Genomic DNA, 24,487 nt, shown 5'->3' on the forward strand with positions numbered 1-24,487 from the left:
TGATAGCACTGTTTTGTTTGTTCACATGTCTTTTGGTTTAACCTTTTATGAGGTACATTCCATTTTCATCCCTGTTCTACATGAAAAGAAAAAATAGGTAGACATTAGTGACCTCCGATCGCTAATAAATGGTCACATTTTGGATGCTGGATTCTAGACCTCACGATATGAAGCACTGTAACTAACCTCATCTCTCATTTTACACTTTACAAATGATTTTTTTGGTTTAATACACGCTGTGGCTCTGTGATGTAGGACTGACTCAGATATGTCTGGCTCTGTTTCCTTGTTTGCAGAACAAGAGGATAAGATTAGATGATACCTCCAAAATCCAGTTTAGCATAAATTTGGTCTTTCTTCCTGACTTCTCACTGGCCCTGACTTTTCTCCAACTATACTGCTGGGCCTCTTTTATTTCTGTGGCCCTTAACCTGCCCTTTTGCTAACTCTGCTTATGATTTAAAAAAAAAATTATAGGGGCGCCTGGGTGGCTCAGTCAGTTGAGTGTCCGACTTCGGCTCAGGTCATGATCTCACGGTTCGTGGGTTCGAGCCCCACGTCGGGCTCTGTGCTGACAGCTCAGAGCCTGGAGTCTGTTTCAGATTCTGTGTCTCCTTCTCACTCTGCCCCTCCCCCACTTGCACTCTGTCTCTCTCTGTCTGAAAAATAAACATTTAAAAAAATAAATAAAAAATAAAAAAAATACATTTATTTATTTTTGAGAGACAGAGTGAGACAAAGTGAGAGTGGGGGAGTGGCAGAGAGGGAGACACAGAATCCAAAGCAGGCTCTGGGCTCTGAGCTGTCAGAACAGAGCCTGCTGTGGAGCTCAAACCCACAAACTGTGAGATCATGACCAGAGCCGAAGTCGGACGCTCAACCGACTGAGCCACCCAGGTGCCCCACTGCTTATGATTTTTTAAGCATCATTGACTTTGTGATGGAAACGTCTTTGTATAGATAGGATGAATTCTTACCCACTTCTGTATCCTCAGTCGTTTCCCACATCATTGTGAGTTTACAAATGTGTAAGACATTTGAATATTCACTTTCTCATCACTTAGCCTGCCTATGTGCAGTTTTATATTTTAGAAGCCTATCTCTTCCTCTTGTTGGTTATGTTAGTGTGTTAATATGCCAAAAACTGTTTTTTTTTTTTTTAATCTCACTTTCTCTGAGCATTTACCTATGAGGCTTAGGGTGATCATTACTTTTATTTCTATGTTGATACAGAAGTCACATTTCAATAAGTTCCTGAGTTTTGTTCTCTCCTTATGAAAATTTACACGATTCTACCTGATCATGCCATTAGCAGAATAATCTCTAGAACTATGAGACAGAGTGTTGTGAAACATTTCAGCGTTGTAAGTAAAGTGGAAACGTTTGCATTTCACTTACAGAGGACCAGAGATTCTGAACATTTGCGTATATATAATTTTTCATGCTAGGACTCATTTTCGAATGGAGAGTGAGGCATAGCACAGCATGGAAAATATTATATTTGACAATGTTTTAATTTAGGTTAATATTGTAAAATGCTTCTTAATAGGACTGGAACCAACATATTCTATTCTTTCTGCTTGACAAAGTTCTTATCACTCAGCTGAGTGAGAACCATTGTTACTGTTTTCCATACGTGTAAAAAAGTTCAAATTCCTTTTCAGACATCATTTCCAGAACATGTGCACACAATTTATACTTGTTATAGCATAAAAGCAATTTAACCTAAGAATGGATGCAATTTATTATTATAACTTTAGAATCCAATTATATTTCAGCACATCATAAACTACAAGGTTAAGTAAGCTTACTGTAAGATGAAAATGTGTGTGAGTCTTCAGGTTTTCAGAACGTGTTAGAAAAATAAAACCGGAAGAACTACTCTGTATCCAAGACTGAGTCATAATTTCAGTTAAGTGTCGTAGTTTCCCTTATAACAAACAAAACATGTAAGGTGTTTGATTCACATGAAGGAAAACACCAATATATCAGAGTAAACCAGTAAACTTACAGTTAGACTAAGTCACAGTGCCAGCCTTCATGCTTCTCAGCAAAATCATCTTCACTGGCTTGCTGTCTGAATCCCACAATTCATTTTTTACACACAAAAAAATTCAAAACACTTTAATTTAGCATTGCGGATACAGCTCTCATCGAATTCACAATGTGAGCAACTGAAATTGCTCTCTGTAGGTCACTAAGGTTAGGTATGCTCTCTGTCGCCACTAGACCGTGACAGTGAGCATTTACCAGTAACTTAAAAGTCTCAGGAACTAGGAGGAAAGTAATGTTTCCCTCCGTCATTTTTATGTTCTTTTCATATCAGATCTGAAATCAGGTTAGTGTTTTCTTCCCCCTCAGAATCTAATAAGTACTGGTTAGATCTGTAATTAGCAACACGGAGTCCTGCTAAGTACAGCACTTGGTAAGAGCTACGCAAGTGTTGGTACTTGAGGGGGGAGGAAACCAAGGGTACTGGGCAAGCTTTAAAGAGTCCACCATGTTCTGAGGTTTCACTTGCCATAAAGCCTCTACTTATTGCCCTGTTTTTCAAATTTATGGGTTTAAAAATGGACCATGGTTAATGAAGGCTAAGGCTGCACCCCTGCAACTTGGAAACATGATTTGCTGATTTGCCCATCAACGTGGACTTTCCTCGTTGTTCAGGTGGTTGAGCCACTAAGCATCCACGGTCAATGAACTCTACCCCAAAGAGTAGAAACCATTCTTCAATGGCTGGAGGAGGTAATTCAGTTCCAATAAGCAACAGCTTATTTTACTTCCTAAGTTCTCTTTTTTTTATTACACATATTTTCCAATATTTTATTTCAAATAAATGCTAATAACATGAATTAAGATTGATTAATTATAAAATCTTATTGCTTCATGGCTTTGCAGATTTAGAGTCATGTAATCCTACAGTGTCCCTATGAGGTGGACATAATTGTTCTCTCTGTGCATAAGAAAATAGAAGAAAGACTTTACTTGCTTACTCGAGGCTGCATAAGTAGGGAATTGCTGAACTGGTTATAGAAGGAGGCTGACTCTAGAGCCTGGTTCTTCATGTTCTTCCATTTGGCCTGCAGAGAATCTGGGCACACTTGAAAGAAAGATTGAATGATTCTTTTCTTTGTATAGTTTATAAAGTTGAAATTCATTCTTAAATTCCATCCATGCTAGTTTTTCAAATGATAAAAACGTATCAGCTTTTTGTTCTCATTCTAAGGAGATAGGTATAATATTGTGCTCATTTTGAAAACAAAAACTGGGGCAGCCTGAGTGGCTCAGTCGGTTAAGCATCCGATTTCGGCTCAGGTCACGATCTCGCGGTTCGTGGGTTCGAGCCCCGCATCCGGCTCTGTGCTGACAGCTCAAAGCCTGGAGGCTGCTTCAGATTCTGTGTCTGCCTCTCTCTCTACTCCTTGCCCGTTAGCACTCTGTCTCTGTCTCTCTCTCTCTCTCTTTCAAAAATAAGTAAACATTAAAGAAACGAAAACTAACCTCTTTCTCAGAATTGAAAGCAGAATAATGAAATCTAGAACCACTATGTGTTAGTCTTGAATAGAGATGCACTGTGTGTTCCGGTTGGATGACAGAATCCTGCCTCTGACTAGCTCAGAAAAATACAGGTGCAATGTTGGCTAAGGAAAATTAATGAAGAGTTAAACCCCCAGGCTGCTGGGATTAGAGGCACACAGCTGGCTTCAGAAGCATCTGAAACAAACAAACAAACAAACAAACAAACAACAAATACAAGTCAAAACCAAAAACAATCTTAAAAAATCTTCTAGAAATCAATTCCCATTGATTATTTCCTGATTTTCTCTCTTGAGTTAGTCTTTTTTCTGTCTCTCACTAGCTTTGTCTATGTAGTGGAAAAATAGGGCCAGTGGAGGGACTCAGTTTTATATTCTGTCACTGCTACATCTGAGAGAAGACTGATTCTCCCTTTTGGTTGCAAATGGAAAATTTTGAGGAAAACACCTGGGTTACCGTTGCTGGGGATTGGCCTCCCGGGGCTGGTTGAGTGTCTCAGGGGCATTGCTGCATTCACAGGAGTCTTTTGGACAAAGCTGGTTCCCAGGGTCAGTGAGGGTGAGTGGGTGAGAGGGTCTGATCTGTTCAGACCCATGAAAATGACCTTGCCTCCAAGAAAATAATAAAAGGTGCAGTGGCAAGAGTTAAAAGAATAGTGATTCAAATCCTGGTCCAAATAATCACTCCTTGAGTGATTCAAGTTACTTTGTGAATCTCTTTTCACATTGGTTCACTCGTCTACAAAATGTTGTGATAAATAAATGAGATAATATGTAAGCAAATAATAGCTAGCATTAGGCTATCTAGGTATCATTTTTATCTAAGCCCTTGTATTATCCAGGTATCATCTAAGCCCTTATCACTCTGTATAAGTTGACACTGTAAATCCAGTCAATAGCCTCCTTTCAAATGAGAAATTAAGCCATGGAGAAGGTAAACAAGCTGCTTTATGAACTCATATTTAGTAAATGTGTGAGCCAGAATATGCAATTGTTCAAGAAATATCAATCCTTTATAATATGAGCTCAACGTTCATTCATCTTCAAAACATGCTTGGTCTTCCAGGAAAGTACAACGCTCAGGTAGGACACGCATTACAGACTTCTGGGCCTCTGACTCAGAATTTCCATAATTAGAGAAACATCCTTCGTTCTTCCTCCATGATTGCTCATCACTAGTCTTGTGCCTGATAATTCGGCATCACACCTTGAGAGACACGGCCGCTAAGAGCATGGACTCTGGAGGCAGTCTGCCTGGGTTGAAAGTGTAGCTTTGCCATTTCTTGCCACGTGTGGAGCCTCGACCATGCTGCTCAGGATATTTGTGTCTTGGGTTTCTTTCCTGTCAAAAGTACCTACCTTTTGGAGTCATTCTAGGGAAAATGTGGATGAATCAACAGTTCTAAGGGCTCCGAATAATGCCTGACCTTGAGCAAACACTCGAGAAAGACCTGCTGCCATTGCTGCTACTAATGTCTCTGCCACCGTGAGTGGGATGGTGAGCTTTCTTCTTCTAAATCCGCTGTTTCTATTAATCACATTCTAACTTTTAGATTGTTAATTTTTGTGCCTCATTCTTGTGGTCAAGAATTATGTATCCAGTTCTAAGCTGTACTAAACTGGTAAAGAAATGGTATCCACTATATTAAAGGACTGAATTCCTGTAGCTCTGGGATGAGTGCAGTTATACAAGGCAACTGTTCATATTTCAATGGCAGATTGCTAGATCTTTCATGAACATACTGTAGGAGAACTTGACCTACAAGAAACACTTGCAAAGCGTTTCTTTACAAAAAAAAAGAGAAAACATTATTTTTTCCCATCGTGTCATTTTCTTTTTGTCCATACCTCATGAAGACAGCAAATTGAACCAGGCATTAAAAAGTGATTGCTACTTATTTGACTTATTTTTACTTAAGAATATGACAATGTCTTCTGTTTTTATTGCCAGTAAATACACACTTGGAACACAAAAAATAGCCTCTCCATACCATGATTTTTCATACATAAGTGGTTGTGAATATAGTAATAGCATCTTCAGATAGAGTCAGAATATACTCTACTGGATGCCTGACTAATTTTGGGTATTGACTTGATTCTGTACTTTATTATTTTGGGGAATTTTGGCAAATTACAACCTCTGAGCCTATCCATATCTTTAAATAAAACACCTGAACTAGATCGTAGGTAAGACACAGAAACCAAGTGCATTCTAGGGAAGCGAAGCAGATCTATTTATCAGCATACACAAAATTGCATATGCAAAAAGAAAAATAATTTTCAAGGAAACTGCCAGAAATAACGTTTGTTGTGTACTCTGCAGGATAATGGAAGCTGTCAGATACGTGTGTGAAATAACATGATTTGGTCCTATAAATAATGATTAAAGTGCTTTAGTATTTGAGAATAATTAGATGTTGGGAAACCAGCAACACAGATGTAGAATATTTCTAGGTGTTCCAGGATATTGTGACTATACTAAAAGTTTGAATTTTCAATCATGAAAATAATGCAGCTTGAGGTTAAAACAAAATGAGCAGCAGGGAGTGGGGGAGGATTGCAATAAGAGAAGAATATTTATCTTAAATTTAAATATCAAGTTTCTGTTTCTGCATGGGAAAGCTAATAGTAGTGGTCTTCTATTTTGCTGGTACAAATACTGGGGTGGGACCAACCCCGAGCAAAGCTGTTCACGGGTTGGCGTGTGCCTGCTGGCCTCTCACCTCCAGCCTCAACACTGCACACACTTTCACGCTCGTTACCTTTGCTCGGGGCCCCTGCGCATCCTCTGCCACACAGACACACACACCTTGCAAGGCTGTGCCCCCCGTGTTTTGCACACTCCTTATTTCATGCTTTTGTTGGATCGTTATTTTAAACCTTCGAGACACGTACACATCCTCGGTAATGTGCACCCATCCTTCCTTTGATTTCCGCTCATTTTGCAAAGCAAATAGCAAGATGGTAAATATTTCCTGGTTTATCCCAGGCAGAAGGTCCAGAGTGTTCACGTGCCTGGAGAGAGTGAGGGGATGGGAGAGGCAGAGAAAAGGGAGGGAGGGCGCTTTCAGGAATTAAAGTAGGTCACAAAGCCAGTTGTGCAGGAAGTGTATGGAGAGAAGCAGGCTGAGCCCTGCGCAGGAAGTGGATCTGAGGGCCTTATAAACTCTGCTAAGGTGTGTAGACTCTGCCCCGAGAACTTGAAGTCTTTTGAATAGAGGAATGATAGGAATGATACTTAGACACACACACACACACACACACACACACACACACACACACACATATATAATACACTTTATATATATAAAGTGTATTAATTTATTTTGAGAGAGAGAGTCTCTGAGAAAGAAACAAAGAGAACACAAGCAGGGGAGGGGCAGAGAAAGTGAGAGACAGAATCTCAAGCAGACTCTGCGCCGTTAGTGGAGAGCCTGATGCGGGACTCGAACCCCCAAACCTTGAGATCATGACCTGAGCCAAGTTGGACGCTTAACCAAATGAGCCACCCAGGTGCCCCTAGATTTATATTTCACAAAGACCCTTCTGGCTACGATGCAGAGAAGTAATAAAGGGGCAGGGATCAGGGAGGAGGTTGTTGGTGCTCTCCAGGTTGAGAGTCAGTGGCCTGAGCCAGAACGGGTCATGGATATGGGGACAAGACAATACATGTAGAAAGCACTGTTGATGAGTTAAGAGGGAACAGAAGTAGCAAAGTGAAGAAATTCCAGAGATACCTCTGATAAAATACATTATCAGCAACTCTTCTTATAGGAAATTGAACTGTATGAGCTCCCACAGAAGACAGTACCAGGTGAATAGAGAAGAGAACCTAATCTCTTTGCTTATAAAGTAGGACTGGCAGTACATTTGTTTAACACGTATTTATTGAGGGTCTATTGTGTGCTAACTCGCAAATGCTGCATGGATTCCAGCAGCTCATGGCTTCCCGCGTTGTGGTCAAGATTGCTGAACTACGTGGGCAGAAGTGGTAGACTAAGGTCATAAATACTGAATGCGAAAATTAGATCACTAGGGCGTACAAGTCACGAAACTCTTCTAAAACCCGATTTGCCAGCTTGTGTCTAGGCATCACAGAGGTATACACAAAAAGACTGCCAGCCGATGGCAGTAACTGGACTGCTCAGTGCTCCAACACAGCTGCATTGGCGTAAAAGAGCATACATATTTAATTGTCAGGCAGTTGATTTAAGAAAACTAATGCGCTCGCCGGCTTCAGCATTTCTGAGAGACTAGGATGCTGAATAAGTCTTATATGAATTCCTAATAACAAATAGAGAGACCAGTTGTACAATAGTAAGAATACGATACAGTTACACTCACCCCGAATCTCTTTTCAGTTTTATTTGCGACTGCCAAAATACATAAAAAGATCAGGTGCTTCCTGTTGGGATGAGCACTGGGTGTTGTATGGAAACCAATTTGACAGTAAATTTCATATTTAAAACAATAAAAATAAAAATGAATTAAAAAAAAGATCAGGTGCTTCAGAGTATCTTTATGTAAGAACGTGAACGTGCGATCTTTTCTCACATGCCTTATAAATGATGAAATGTCAGATTATCGAGAGATCCCTATTAGAATCCTTCATGAATTCTCATAATTTTCTCCTAAAAACTTTCTCTCAAAATAAAATTTACCTTTCAGATGTGTCCAAAAGCACTTGTTTTCTTCCTGGGAAACAGCGGTATCAGGGAAAGCAAAGAAAGACACTTTCAAGGTCAAACACCTAAAGAGGAATGTCCGTAGTCATGATAGAGAGTGTCGTGGTAACGTTGATAACAGTGGGCAACAGTTGTTCTTAATGTCCACTGACCCTTATCACAGACTTATCACTTGTAGAAACAGCAATGAGGGCACAGAGAGCTAAGTGAGGGTGATGTCCAGAGAAGAGGGAACGTGTATGGACGTTTTTGTTAAACACCAAGTCCTAGGCCCCTTCCCAGACATAGTGACTCAGAATTTTCTGGGAAGGGACCTGGGAAACTATGGTTGATAATGCTCCCTGTTTCCCTTCCCCCAAGCACTTTTAACTGGGGTGTTTGGGAGACAGGTTTTTAGAGGGTATAACAGTGAAAGAGTCCTACATGAAAAAGAGCTACATAACCCACAAGTACACAGTTTAAAATGCTCAAAGGTCCCCACGTCTTTGCTTTATTAAATGATCTTTCCAAGGCCACCTGGGTAGTAAGTGGCAGAGCTTGGATCAAACCACTGCCAAAAGTAGTTTTATTTTCAACACAACAGAGTATGAATATGTATAATTCAGGGTTTTAGTCTCTTTTCCTTCGCATAAGAAAAGTACCTTTCAAATTTGGGCTGAATGGCATCCCTCCAAATTCCTATGTTGATGTCCCAACCCTCAGGAGCTCAGAATGTGACTTTATAGGAGCTGGATTCTTTAAAGAGATAAGTAAATTACAAGGAGGCCACTAGGGTAGGCCCTCATCCAATGGCTAGTATCCTTATAGAAAGAAGGAATTAGGGCCAGACACCTCACACATGTGAGGACACAGGGAGAAGATGGCTGTCTATATAATACACCAAGGAGAGAGACTTCAGGAAAACCCCTGCCGACCTCAAGAGAAACCTGAATCTGACTTTTAGCCCCCAGGACGGTGAGAAAGACATTTCTGCTGTAGAAGTCACAAGTCTGTGGCGTTTTGTAACGACAGACTTAGTACCTTTTTAGTGCATCAACAGCATTTCTGCTAAAGGGTGGGCGTAACAAATAATTGTTCAGAAATATCTTATAGATGGTGCAAAATATATTTGTTCCTTCTAAAACATAAAAATCGTTTAAAATATTAAAACTACATATTAGTACAACTGACATTGAAACATAAGATGATGAAAAGCAATATGGTCCTTACAACATGAATGGAGCAGATTGAAGCTTTATTTTTCACCATCTACTTATAAATTATTGATATAGCTTCCAAATATGAGTAAATAAGGCAGAAAATTACCCCATTTACATGCCAAATGACTTCCAAGGGGCTTTCCTTTTTTTCCATTTGTGCTAGGCAGCGATGGAGAAAATTGTTGCCAAATTCCTAAAGAAATTGGCCCTGCATTTTTGAAGCTTATAGCTAAAATTGGAGTGTTAGGTTGAAGAAAGTATGAGAATGCGATTTATTCTTAAAGATGGGATTAAAGACTTCCTCGAATTTTCCAAGTATTTGCTTTGTCAAAGCGTTTGTAACTGGATTACAAATTCCATTGGCTGATATGTAGTTGCTGGCACTGAACATGTTATTTTATTTTCACAGTGTATCATCTCATAAATGAAACCATAAAATAATTACTTACCCACTGATATCGCCCTACCTGAAATTGCTCTGACTGTTGCTGTCGCTATGCAAGAGCCCAGCTGCTTATCCTTAAAAGCCATATTTTGGTTTTGGCTTGAAGTTCTTAAAAGAGACGATGTGGATAAGAAGTAAATTGCGGAGGTCTTCTTGAATGGGAGGCAGAGTAGTGAGTGAGCATATGTGCTTTTAATGTCAGGAACTCAGTCATCAGTTTCCTCTAACTGTGAAATTAAACCCTGACTAAGAACCTAAGCCCTGTTGGGAGCAATTACATGTGAAATTCTAAATATAGGTGTTATTATCTCTCGTTTCTCCCTTCTCTAAACAGTCTCAAAATGGCTTTGTCATCATTATAAAAAAATGCACTAACTAAACTGAGGGAAAGGTTAATTTGGTCCAGTATTATTATCCTTTATATTTGTTTCCTTAAGTAGGCATCGGGGCTTTTTTTCTTTATTAGTGTGTCTTACATAGTAATCACTCAAATATCTATTTAATTGGTACCTAGGATACATCAACACATATTAGAACATGTATTTTTCTGTGAAAAGCACATAAAACATAAAGGATTTTTTATGTACTAAAACAACTATTGTACTAATTACCCCACCATTGAATTCATTCTATGTGCTAATTACTGCATAAAGTGCTATAGGTATAAAGCTAAGATGTAGACTTCCTTCGTGGGGCTCCCGTTTGGTCTGGTCTAATAGAAGGGTACCATTTATAAGGCGCTGTATCCTCAGTGGCCACCGTATGACGTGTCATGTGCCTGTGGTAACATAGACTAAGTGCCCACTGTATGACATACACAATGCCCGTTGTATGGCATCCTAGGTAACCACTGTAAGTGTGCTAAGCGCCCATCATATGTTACGCTGCACCAATCATACAGCGTGCAAAGTACCCATCACATGGTGTGCTATGTGCCTTTTTACACTGTGTTCGGTGTGCATTGTACGGCGTGCTGACTGTCGATCGTAAAGTGCGCTAAGTGCAATGTATGGTTGCTAAGTGAGCAACATAACGCAGGCTAAATGTCCACCTAAGCGGGCATGCTGAGTGCTTTTGCATGGAGTGCTACGTTTGGGGGTCCATGGAGGGTAAAACGCATATTCATCTTGGGGAAATCAAGGAATGTTTTATAGAGGGAGTGACGTTCTAGCTGCCCCTTAAATGCTGAATTAAAGGCATCGGCTTTAGTGTCAGACAAATCTAAGTGGAGTCTCAGCTCTGCATCTCAGTAGCTGTGCTACTGGTCAAACTGTGTAGTGTCTCTGAATCACCATTTCCTGATCTGTGAAATGGGGCTAATACTGTGAAATCCATACAGTTGCGAGAATGAAATAAGATATTATATACACGATGCTTGAAGACATGGCCCTAGAGTTTTGGTTTTAAATCCATTCCCTTCATCTCCTAGCTGATAAACTTGGCCAAATTATGTTAATTCTCATCACAGATGAGATATGTATAAATGGAAGACCACAGATTATAGTTCCGGGCTCAATATTATATGGGCACATTCAGGTAAATGTGCTTAGCAACAGTCTTTGCACCTAGTAACAAGTGTTAATAAATATTTGTTATTCTTGATTCATGGTAAATGTTCATGGCTCAATAATTAGCAGCTATTACCCCTAGATATTCATTAAGAAATGTTGAAAAATATTGGAGAGTAACCAGGCAGAGAGGCAAAAACACTAAGTGTGGAATACATGGAATATTTTCTCTGCTTATGTTCATTTTGAGCATATTAGAGGACATAAGATAGGAATGGAAAATAACTTTAGATGATAATCATTATCATCGTGATCATATTCAATGATTGTTAGTTTAATTCAGTCATTTTTTTTATTATGTCAGGTTTGAAGGATATGGAAAGAATATATTAAAGTCACACTTGAACAGATACTTTTTAATTGCTGACCCCAAATTAACCCTCACTCTGATTCAAATGCATTTCTTCTTTACGAACAGGAATCCTATTTTATTCATGTGTCATGAGCCTAACCCGGGCAATACAAAATGGTCAGTCCAAACCAGAGGCACAGAATTCCCTATAGTAGTGATTGACCTGGAGAAGGTCTGAATTCTGGCCGACAAGATGTGTTAGAGAACAGAGCGTCGTGAGAAAAACTGTCTCTAGCTACCCTGATGACACTTTGCTGTCATCCTTTGAACTCTGTCCTCTGAGCGTCTGATGGCTAGTGCTGAAGCAGCCCTCTTAGGTCACAAGACCTCAGGGCCAATGGTCACATGCTGAGGAAGCTTCAGTGAAAGGGCACTAAACCGGGGCAGGGATGTTCAGGGAGGTCACTTACCTACCTGACTCAGTAACGAAATAGTGATTTTCACTTCTGAAAGGGACCGGTGACTAAACTTTTGAGGCAATCAGATGACAGTCTTTGGACTCAGAATGGCCAATTGAAATGGGCTGTAGCACACCATACAGTTTTATGAGGGGCTCTACAATAATAATAGATACAGGAGAGGAAATAGATTTGAATGGAATGAATCGTTTAATAGTGTGTACATAAATTTAATTAAAATAAGTTAATAGTGAATACCCAAACAGATGCGATTAGTATATCCTTTCCAAAAGTTTCAGATTGATGGAACAGGAAAAGATGGAAATTAACTTGACCAGATAAGAGCCGTTTTCCTTGTATCACACAGACGCTAGTGTTGGTGATCACATCAAGACAGTCTTGTGGAGGAAAGTGTAGATTCCGCATCATTAGGGAAGAACATCTGAAAGAGTTTAAAATAGTATCCAGGTTAAGCAGAAAGGCAAGTGAGATCCAAAGCAGGTCCATGAGTCACCAGGACCAGAAAAAGCCTCATCTACGAAGTGATGAGTGCAAAAGCATTGTCCTCAGGAGTATAACATCCCATGGTAGAATGCTTTTGCAAGTATAACTGTTTCCGAGAAGTTAAAGGAGTTTAGGACCTGTGTGGGCAGAGACAGAAATATGGATTGGTAAGCCATCTGGTAAATAAGGACAATGGAATGGCGGAGGTAGAGAACTGTGGTGTAGAAGAGAGCACAGTGTGCTTCAGTAGGTGATAGCTTCTGGAAGAAGTGAAGAGGATTCCTGAGATATGGTGGAGCAGAGCGTCCTGGACACAGACGTGGAAATCGAGGCTGGTGTGCCCTCTTCAGACTGTGAGGTTGATATGAGAGCATCACTTTGGGAAACGGTTGTTACTTTTAATAGTAATAAGGTGGTAGCAATATTGCACTAAAATACATCTGTAGACTACCAGAGCGAACAGGAAGTCATAGTGAACTTATAGGCTTACTTAATAATTCTAAAAATAAATTAATTGTCTTGAATGACAGGCAAGGCTTTGATCACAGCAGGCGTTCATTGTAGGTCTTTTTCGTCAGAATGTTTCTTCTGGTTTCCAGAGGAGGAGCTGGAGGGTCGGAAACAGAAGTCTGCAAGGCTTTTCAAGGTCTGAATCCTTTCATTGACCTGCCGCTGGGCCTGGCAGACAAGCCTTCCTGGTCCAGACCCGAGTTTGAGCGGATTGAGTTCAAGGTATAAAGTGAGCTTTCCATCACTATTAATGCTGTTGTGATTAGTTTTTAATAACACTTCATAGCAAAATGCCCAAACCTAATACCTTTATATTTCCCGTGTTATCGAAACCTGTGAACTCTCTGACCAAAAGTGTACCATGAAGACATATTCTCTAAAGTAAAGGAAACGTTATCTCCACTTACCTGTATTGGATCACCTCCAAGTATGTTTTATAAGTCCAGTTGTGATGAGCTGACTGTGCTTGCCTCTGTATGGCCACACACCAGTGCATCTAAACACAGCTTCCAAGATCACTTCTGTATTCAGTAGGTGGCTCGGAAATTTATGTGCATCATTATCATGCTAAACTGGTCATTAGATTGGGGAGAGAGCCTGAAGAAATGTCTTTTAGTGCAAACAAATGCGAGGGATCAAATTTTAAATCACTTAAACTGGATAGCACTGCATATTAAGTTTCTAATGTGGAACTCTAATTACCCTCTAATGAGGAATCACAAGTCACAAAAACAACTAATATAGTGAGGGGGGAAAGGATTTACATAGAGATACTATTTGCCTATCTCAGTATCAATGCCGATGTGTTAATTTTAGCTCTCTCCGTTACTGACAGTGAAGGAGGGTGAAGGGACAAGCATACACCAGGCACAAAGTCAAGGAAGCAATGCTTGTGATTAAGGGATCAGCGAGGGAAACTTTGCTGTATTCCAATGTATCACTCATAACAAGAGCTTCCGTCTTTACATATGAGCCTATAGAAAGAGCTTGTAGAAATGTAAAAGGAGAATTACTTTATATCATTAAAAACACTTTTGAAGGATGCATTTATGCCTGTGGCAAAGATTCTAAAATTCACAAGTCCTAAAAGCAATAATAGTAAGTACCTATATCTTTTCCAAAATGCCTCCACAAATAAATGTCCACTTAGCTAAATGAAATGCACATTGCTCTCAGAACTTTATCGTAGATTCAATTCCAGTGCCATGACTTCATAGTGGTATTATGTTGGGCAAATTACATTTTTTGTTTCTTCTTCTATAAAGTGGAGAAAATAATTGAACCTGCCTTATGGAGTGTTGAAGAGTAAATGGGATAATAATGTGCTGACGTTCTTACTCTAATACTCAGCTCCTAGTCAGTGCTCAAGAAATGTTAGTTCTAATTATAATTACAAAAACTGAAACAGAGCTTTCTCCAGTCTATCTATAAGTTCACCCCATTCTTTAAAGAACCCACAATTTAAAAAAAAATAATGTTTATTTTTGAGAGAGAGAGAGAGAGAGAGAAAGTATGAGCGGGGGAGGGGCAGAGAGCGAGGGAAACACAGAATCTGAAGCAGGCTCCCGGCTCTGAGCCCTCAGCACAGAGCCCGAGGTGGGGTTTGAACTCACAAACCATGAGTTCATGACCTAAGCTGAAGTCGGGCGCTTACTAGACTGAGCCATCCAGGTGCCCCAGAACTCACAATTTTAACTCTGTAGCATTATATATTTATGAGTTGCAAAATACACGTTGCGTTCACGTCTCAGTTCAGTAACTTGTGACTGTACATTCACTTCACTGTAAGCATAGTCAGTCAGAAAGATAAAGAAATTACTAAGAAATCCAACGTGACTCAGAACTGATGTGACCAATATTGAACCAAAATATCATTTTGTGAAAAGTTGAACGTGCCAGACAACTTAATCCTCTGAAATTGCATGTAACTTAATGTCTAGCACTAAAGTTATTTATTCCTGCAACCAAGCATTTATTAGGTGCTCACTATGTACCACGTACTATGCCAAATAGGAGGGACACAGGAACGAATAGGCTAAGTTCAAACTCCTTTCCCCGCTATTGCTTACATTTTATATGATTAATTTAACACACAGGATGTTTGATCACAGAGCATTGAGCAACCATGCTGAAAGTCCAAGGATAGTTAAGGGAGTTCTTGTTTCCGAGGTTTGTAGCAGAAGAAAGAAACCCTTGGCTCTTGCCATGCAAGTAAGAGATGGAAGGCAAGTTTATTAATCCGCTCAGGCCTCCATAACAAAATACTATAAATTGTGTGGCTTAAATAGTAGTTTATTTTTCACTGTGCTGGTGGTTGGGAAGTCCAAGATCCAAGATCAAGGGGCTGGCAAAGTAAGTTTCATTCTGGGCTCTTCCCTTGGCTTCTGGGAAGCCTCCATCATGCTATGTGGTCCCATGACCTCTCTGTGCATTCACAGAGAGAGACCAAGCTGTGTGGTGTCTCGTCACCACGTAAGGGCACTCATCCCGTTACAGGGGGCCCACCTTTGTGACCTCGTCTAAACCTAATTATCTCCCAAAGGCCTCATCTCCAAACCATCTTCTTGGGGGTTAGGGCTGCATCATACGACTTTTTGGTGGACGCAGTTCAGTCTGTGGTTAGCAAAGCCCTAAATAAATTTGAACTGAAGCTTCAGTTTAAATCCAAGACTCTCAAAAATCCAGAAATGTGGTTCAGAAAGAGTATCAGTCTGCCTGCAAAAATTAATAACAGGCCTTGGCCTGGGTTCTCAGTGGGGCACAAGATATTGTTAGGAACGCTTTTACCCACAGACTTGCCCTCGTAGGACCTGGGGTTTAAATTTATACTATTCCATGTGGGGAGAGGTTTCAGATTTGATAGTTGTCCCAATTTTGTTAGGGTGAAGCCATCCTCAGTTTGCATGTACAAGTTTCCCAAGATTAAGAACACCAAAAATTCGGTCACACTTTCACATAATCAACAATTATAAACTACAGCAGAAAAGAGACTTCTGTTATTAAATAGCAGAAGAGGGGCGCCTGGGTGGCTCAATCGGTTAAGTGTCTGACTTCAGCTCAGGTCACGATCTGCGGTCCATGAGTTCGAGCCCCGCGTCGGGCTCTGGGCTGATGGCTCAGAGCCTGGAGCCTGCTTCGGATTCTGTGTCTCCCTCTCTCTCTGCCCCTCCCCCCCATTCATGCTCTGTCTCTCTCTGTCTCAAAAATAAAATAAACGTTAAAAAAAAACTTTAAAAAAAAAAAAGAGCAGAAGAAACAAACATAAAGCAATGCTGTATGTCAAGAATTTCACTCCACAGCCCCTGGCAACCATTCCACTCTCTGCTTCTGTTTGACTCTCTTATGATTACACATACTAGTGACATGAGGCGCTCTTGTCTTTGACTTTATGACTTATTTAACTTAGCATAATATCCTCCAGGCTTAGCAAAGTTCTCACAAATGGCAGAATTTCCTTCCTTTTTCTGACTCAATAATATTTTATGGTGTGTTTACACCACATTTTCTTTATCCATCCATGTGGCAACAGACACTTAGGTTATTTCCACGTATTGGCTGCTGGAATCGTGCTGCAGTGAGCATAGGCATGCAGATTTACCTGTGAGGCCCTGACTTCATTTCCTTTCTATGGAAGGAGATTTCTGGGTCATATGGGAGTTCATGTTCTGACTTTTTGGAAGAGCCTCCATAACTGGTTTTGTAATGGCTGTGCCAGTTTACGTTTCCACCACCAGTATATGAGAGCTCTTTCTTCCTCCCACTCACAACAGTTGTTATCTCTTGTCTTTTTCATCTTAGCTGCCCTAAGAGGTGCACAGTGATAATGTCACTGCGGTTTTCATTTGTTTTCCCTGATGATTGGGATGATTAGTGATGTGAGCAACTTTTCATATACATCTTGACCATTTGTATGTCTCCTTTAGAAAAAATAAACAGTCTACTCAGGTGCTTCACTAAGTTTTCAATTGGGTTTTTTTGTTTGTTTGTTTCTTTTTTTGTTTTGTTTTGCTTTTTTTTGCTATAGAGCTCTACGAGTCCCTTACATTTTTTGATTATTAATCCTTTATCATGTATCTGTTCATAAATCTTTTCTCCCGTTCCATAGGTCGCTTTTTAATTTTGTGGATGGTTTCTTTCATTGTGCAGAAGTTTGGGGTAGTCCCACTTGCTGTTCTGGTTTTTAGCTTTTTTTTCTTTTATTGTTTGTGCTTTTGGTGTCAAATGCAAAAAAAAAAAAAAAAAAAAAATTATTGCCAAGGCCAATCCCCGGGAGTTTCCTCCTGTTTTCTTCTAAGGGTTTTCGACTTTTAGGTTTTTCACATAAGTCTTTAATCCCTTTTGAGTTAAATTTTGTTTGTAGTATAAGATAAGGGTCCAATTTGATTCTTTTGGATGTGGATATAATGTTTTCCTAACACTATTTTATGGACAAGACCATTCTTTCCCCATTGTGCATTCTTGACATCTTTATCAAAGATTATTTGACAATATATTCAGGGGTGAGGGGAATGGGGAGATGTTGGTGAAAAGGTACAGACTTTCAGTTATGACATTAATAAGGTCTAGGGATCTAAGGTTCAGCATGGGGACTACAGTTAATAATGCTGTATTGCATAGTTGAAATTTGCGAGGAGAGTATTAAGTTCTCATAGCACATAAAAATGATATATGAGGTGATGGATATATTAATTAACTACATTATGGTAATAATTTCACAATATACATGTATAAAATCATTGTCATGTTGCACACCTTAAATATATACATAAATTTGTCAATTATACGTTGATAAAACTAGGAAAAAAGGACAAATTTAAACATTTAAATGTTTTAAAAATGTTATTTATTTTTGAGAGCGAGAGACTGAGTGTGAGCAGAGGAGGGGCAGAGAGAGAGGGAGACACTGAATCTGAAGCAGGCTCCAGGCTCTGAGCTATCAACACAGAGCCCAACGCAGGGCTCGAACTCATGAACTGTGAGATCATGACCTGAGCTGAAGTCCAACACTTAGCCTACTGATCCACCTAGGTGCCCCATGATACATTTAAAAATTTAATTAATTAAATTTAATTAAAAATTTAGATGATGAGTGAACAAACATAAACTATTATATATAAATAGTTGATATATCTTTAACAATAACACTAAACAAAAATTGCTCACACAAATTTGAAAAAGAAATAAGTGGAATGACTGGAAAAAAAAAACGTTCCAAGTTAAAACTTTGAAGGTAATTAGTAAATTATCACAAAGGAGGACTTATGATTTATGAAATATAACAACTTATTCTCAATATAAAACTGAAAAATGGAAACCGAAGTAAAGAGAGTTTATGAGTCATAGAAGCAAAACTGAGATGCTGTCACACAGGTTTTTGTTTGTTTGTTTGTTTTAGTGATAGAGAATAGAGAGAATAAAAGAAACACCATTTGACATTTTTTTTAAGAATTGAAGAAAGACAAAAATCTTCTGATTCAGAAACCACAAGTATTAAGAGAGATAAATAAAAAAGAAATCTATGTTTAGACTGTTTTATGGTCGGTTCCGGAATGGCAAAACAAAAGAGAAAAATGTGTTAGTAGCCAGAGGAAAAAAGATCATACATCATTTAATCATAATGATTTTGGGTATTCATTACATCAGCACCATGCTTTCTAGTGTCAAAAACTGTACTAGTTTCCAAGTAACACAAACTGGGTGACTTCAAACAACAGAAATTTATTATCACACAGTTCTGGAGGCTACATGTCCAAGATCAAGATGTCAACAGGGCCAAGGTGCTTTTGAGACTCCGGAGAGGAGTCCTTCCTTGCTCCTTCCCAGTTTCTAGTGGTAGCTGTCAATACTTGACATTCCCTGGCTTATGGCTGTACCGCTCTTGTTTCTGCCTCTATTGACACATGGAGTTCTTCCTGTGTATCTCTTTACTTACAAGGATATCAGTCATGTTGGATTAAGGGCCCTCTACTCCAGTATGACTATAGCTTAACTAATGATGTCTGCAATGACCTTAGTTCCAAACAAGGTCACATTCTGAAATACTAGGGCTAGGACTTAGCATATCTTTTGGACTCAATTCAACCCATTAAAAAATGTTTCAATATAATACACAGAATAGGAAAGGGACAGCTATTCCAAACTGGGATGCACAGGAAGATCATGTTTGAGGAGGTGGTTCTTAAATGGTCTACATTGTTGAGGAAGAATTACTTTAGGCCGATATGAAGGCAATAGATATTTTCCCAAAGTGAAGTAGATTCTATAAAACACACGAAACTCAACCTTGCTGATGGTGGATTGATGGTCAGGGTACCTTTCAGAGAAGATGATATCTTTGGATAGATGAGAACATGTGACATTGTTCTGAGTTATTATGACATCAGTTATAGCTGAACCGCTGGACATGAATAAATCTCCCAGGTTTATCAGATATGCATGGCTAATAAGAGGAAAGAGAGAACGGAATTCTGGAAATTACCAACATCTATGGAAAGGGCAAGGGAAGGGGAACTTTCAGATAGGGCTTAGAATATCAGAAGGGATAAAAAGACAGAATGGCAGTGTTGAACTCAGAAGGGATGGGTTGGGTGTGAACTGTCACAGAGATTAAACAAGGGAAGAACATTCAGGTGTTCACCAGATTTGGCAAACAGGCTCTTCATGACCTGTGGAAAAACTGTTTTGGTAGAATGTGGGGGAAATGTATTCAGCAAATGTAGACAACAATATCGTTACTGTGGTGGGAAGGAGCAATAGAATGTGATAGGTAGGAAGATTGGATGATGGAATGCATTTTTTTCTTTTCTTAAATGAGAGACACTGAGGTAGGCGTAAGTACTTGAGAAAAACCAAGCATTGAAAGGTTCAAATTAAAAACAAAGAAAGGGGATATTTGTTTTGGTCTTGTTTATTTTTTAAAATTTTATTTATTTAGAGAGAGTTAGAGTGGGAGAGGGGTAATGAGAGAGAAGGGGCAAGAGAGAGTGAGGGAGAGAGAGAGAAAGAAAATCCCAAGCAGGCTCCACACTCAGTGTGGAGCCTGATGCGGGGATTAAACTCACGTATGGCAACATCATGACCTGAGCTGAAACCAAGAGTCCAACGCTTAACCAACTGAGCCACCCAGGTGGCCCTGTTTTTGTTTTTTGAACATATATTTTTTGAATCTTATTTTTTTAAGTAAGCTCCACACCCAATATGAGGATTGAACTCACGACCCTGAGATCAAGAGTCACATGCTCCACCAAACTGAACCAGCCAAGAGGGAATTTTTGAATAACTTATGGACTGTGGTTCCTGGAAGAATGGAGAGTCAGAGCGGAGATGGAAGGCTTCTCTTTGGATTGGATAGGAGACTAGGATGCCCCATGCTTACTGTAAAAAAGAATCCAGCTCTGATGATGCTCTAACAGTGATCGTAGGAGGAATTTCAGTTCTCTCTTGTTCTTTACAATGAGAAAAGGATCAAAGGAAAAGAAATGGTGCCACAGATCTGATCTCGAGTTGGTGGTTTTCTGTGATCCTGGTGAAGAACAGCTTCACAGGTGCCGCGATGTCAACCTGGAAATGAACATTTCTGCGAGGTGCAGGCTGGATGTACTGCCTGGCTGGACACTGAAGCGTGAGAAACATTGAGGTCTTCAAAGTGCTACCCCCTCAATAAGAAACAATATCAAAAGTGACTGAATCTTATTCACTGTTGTTCACTCTCTTTACCAAGGCTCTGTCCTCAGTGCTTCTGGAATGAAGTCTGGTTTTATTTTCTCTTAAATACGTTAATATTTGAATCTGATTTTATATTAAAATGCTGACAGTCCTTAAATAGCTCTTCATCATGTGGTAATAAATAGATAAATCAAATTAAAATATCACCCAAAGGAATAAAACTGTAGTCCTCTTTTATGTTTATTTTCATTTTTGTAGGCATTTTTCATTATTTGAATTGATATGAATTCTGTGTTTCATATTAGAGAAATTTGTTCCTAGCTAGCATTAATAGGTAGCAGATATTAAAATTATCACTGGGAAACAAGAACTGTTCTCCACATATATTTTTGGATTTCTTTATAATGTTCCTGCTTAGACAAAATAAAAATATTAAACAAAATATGGAGCACTTGGAAAAGAGGATTTTGCGTTCTATCAAAATTAGAACTGTCTCGAAATCACTAATTATCTTTAAGTGGAGAACACAATAATTAACGTCCGTATGTTTCTACTATAGTTTTTCTCTTTGAATTATTTAATTAAAAAAAGAATCTGTTTGACCACAGATTCCACCATCCTGGACAATTTTTGTTTCTTTTTTATCAGGATTTGACATATCTTTCTTTACCAACTCTGCCAAGGTCAAAGTTCTTTAGAGTTATTTTAACTTTCTTTTGTTTTGCGATCTTCCTATTTTGTGAGGATTACTCCAGAAACTCCACACGATTTCAACTAATCTTTCTCTTTCTTCATTTTCCTTGTTCCTATTCATTCTTCTTCCTTGCCACCTCTGTCATTAGATTCCACACCCAAATTGCCATTTACTTCCTGGAGACTTGATCTGATATTTGTTGAACATTATTTTAGCCCTCATCTACAAGGGGTACAGAGCTCCTATGGTCTAGGAGCCCATGTTAAGCAGACCTATAAACCAACCAGTAGGCCCTGCGGTAACTGAGAGAAATACTCACAAGCCCTAGGGTGTGTGAGACATAAGGGAGATGATTCATTTTCAGAAATACCAAATAAAAGCTGTGCTGTCTAGTTAATAGTAGGTTTATAACCTATTGGAAAGATGTACAAACTCCCCCTCCCCCACAATGGAGTCCTAAACCCTGAGACCCTTCACTTCCTGTTTTTTCTTCCCCTCTCTGTTTCCCGGGCTTATTTTCATGGGCTTCGCAATGAGTATGCTCCAAAGAACAAAGGAGGGGCTGAAAGTCTCTGCATCACCTCAGGAAATGTACATTTTCTCCAATCAGATTACTTGTTGCCTTACGTGGGCATAGGTGACATCTGGGTAAGGCTGTCACCTCTGTAGGGCTCAGCCAATGAGGAATCAGGGGAGGAACTTACCTCTGAAGTGCTCGGCCAATGAGGAATCAGGGGAGGGACTTACCTCTGAAGTGCTCAGCCAATGAGGAACCAGGGGAGGGACTTGCCCTCTAGCAGGTAAATTGTCTGCTGTAACTGCCCCATGTGTCTGCCCATCGGACATCCGTCTTGCTAGAACATTGATTAAAGCCTCACGTCACTGTTTTCTGAGTCTCCGCATCCCTCCTCTGAGTGGGTTGGTGGGCTTATTTCTCCCGGGTGGGGACCCAGGTGAAGTTGTGGTCCCTACTGCCTCATTGAGGAAGAGGTCGGGAGAATCTTTAGAAGGGACTCATATGAACCGTCTGTTGAATGACAGTAAGTTTTTCACCAAGAAGATAGGGCAGAAAGCATTTGGGGACCCACTGTACCGTTTGGAAAGGGATATGTGGAGAGCAACCTAAAAAATCACACATTTGGGGGAAAAATAACTGCTTCAGGGTGACTTCAAGTTTCAGCAAAACAGTCACCATGGAGGACCCTCCAAGATACTGTAAGAAACAGAAACACTACCTCCTACACAGTATTAATGCGCTGTATTTAGAAATCCTCCCAGGCAGTGGTGGGGGGATGGAGAGGATCCCGGGAGAAGATGCGGAAGATCCTCCTGCATTCATTAGTATAATGAGAGAATAAAAGGAAGCAGAGCTTAAGACAGTGTTTTCCGTCAGCCCACTCATCTTCGCTCCGGCGCAGATGACAAGATCCGAGCCCCCATCTCGCCGATCGAAGTTGTGTCTGCCTCTCAAACCGCCCTACTGCTCCCATTCACTTCCGCGCGCGCTCAGCAAGCGTTTATGTCAGGGCTACTGTGTCCCCACCGCTGGGGTAGGTGGGGGAACACGGCAGTAGACAAAACAGAGACTGGTACTTAAGCAGTTTGTCCTCCAGCGGGGGAGGACAGTCGCTAGTTAAGTAAACATAGTACTGAGAACCAGGCAAGCAGGGCAAGGGGTGGAGGGAGGATGTGCTGCCTTACCTGAGGTGGTCGGGGAAAGCCTCGGTGAGAAGCTCATGACCGGCAGGGACCTGGAGGAAGCGAAGGTGAATGATCCATGAGGGTCTGTGGAGAAGACATCCCAGGAGAAGCCCCGGGGCGGGAGGCTTTATGTCCCCGGGTGCTGGCAACACAGTGGTTCCATTTGACCCTCAGGTTGGACCGGGTTCCCTTGGAAGTGACTGTACAGAAAACAGGAGTTCTGGGAACTAAGGCTCGGTGCCTTCCAAAATGTATAGCTTGGAGTGATGAGCTAAAACTAACAAAAGAACCAAAAGTTGTCAGCAGTGAGGAAGGAGGAGGCCAAGAGAAGGGAGTATTCTGGTAGCCATGGATGCATGAACAGCATGCTTCTGAAAGAGAGAGGGAGTGATTAGCTACACAGTATTAGTTCTCTATGGCTGCATATTATAGGATCATAAATCTAGTGGCTTAGTACGAAATACACTTATCTCACGGTGCCCATGGCTCAGGCACCTGAGCACAGGTTAGCTGGTTTCTCCTTGGAGAAGGGTCTCACCTTGCACCTTGGAATCAAGGTGTTGGCCAGGATGCATTCCCATCCAGAGGCTCAATGGGGGAAGAACCTACTTCCAAGTTTACTTAGGTTGTTAGCTAAATTCAGTTTCTTGCACCTCCATGACTGAGGGTCTCAGCTTTATGCTGGGTGTCAGATGAGGGCCACTCGAAGTTCTCCATGGAGTAGCCTTCTCCAACACGGCCGCTCACTCCCTCAAGCCTGCAAGGAAGAGTCTTTGGCATCAGCGTATTAAGATGGTATCTTATAAATACAACATGATCACAAGGGTGACATGACCTTTGGCCTCTACTGTGGGTTAGAAGTAAGTCTCAGACACTTCCTGCTCTCAAGAGGAAGGTGTTGCACAGACATTAATATCAGAGGGCCTTCCTACCCCCACAGAAGGGTCTGTCTGACACATGTCAAATGCTGCTGATAGGTCAGATAAAATGGAGATTGAGAATGGGTCATTGGGTTGTCAGTGAGGGACGGATCATGGACATTAACCAAAGCTGCTTCATAGGTTAAAACCATTGTTTAAGAAAGAATGGATAAGGAGAATTGTGTAACACTGAAACCTGAACACTTTAAATCTCTGTTTAAAAACCTTTGAAACCTCTCCATTTCCTGGGGGATAAGGTTCCAGTTCTTTGGTGTGGCCTTCAGAGAAGCCTTTTTCGGAGACTCCGCGT

At 40.3% G+C, this 24,487-nt stretch overlaps 1 protein-coding gene and 1 long non-coding RNA gene across 3 annotated transcripts in view; one reads left to right on the forward strand and one right to left on the reverse strand.

Annotated features, from left to right (window-relative positions):
* SNTG1 (syntrophin gamma 1) overlaps positions 1–24,487 on the forward strand; it is an 888,982-nt gene that overhangs the window by 244,081 nt on the left and 620,414 nt on the right. The window lies entirely within an intron of this gene.
* On the reverse strand, positions 12,178–23,026 carry LOC123383246. Its single transcript, XR_006592800.1, has 3 exons — positions 22,792–23,026; positions 22,304–22,410; positions 12,178–12,625 (listed from the first exon to the last, which is right to left on the reverse strand). It is a non-coding gene; the product is annotated as an uncharacterized LOC123383246 (long non-coding RNA).

The sequence above is a fragment of the Felis catus genome, chromosome F2 (assembly GCF_018350175.1).
Source record: "Felis catus isolate Fca126 chromosome F2, F.catus_Fca126_mat1.0, whole genome shotgun sequence".
Lineage (NCBI taxonomy): Eukaryota > Metazoa > Chordata > Mammalia > Carnivora > Felidae > Felis > Felis catus.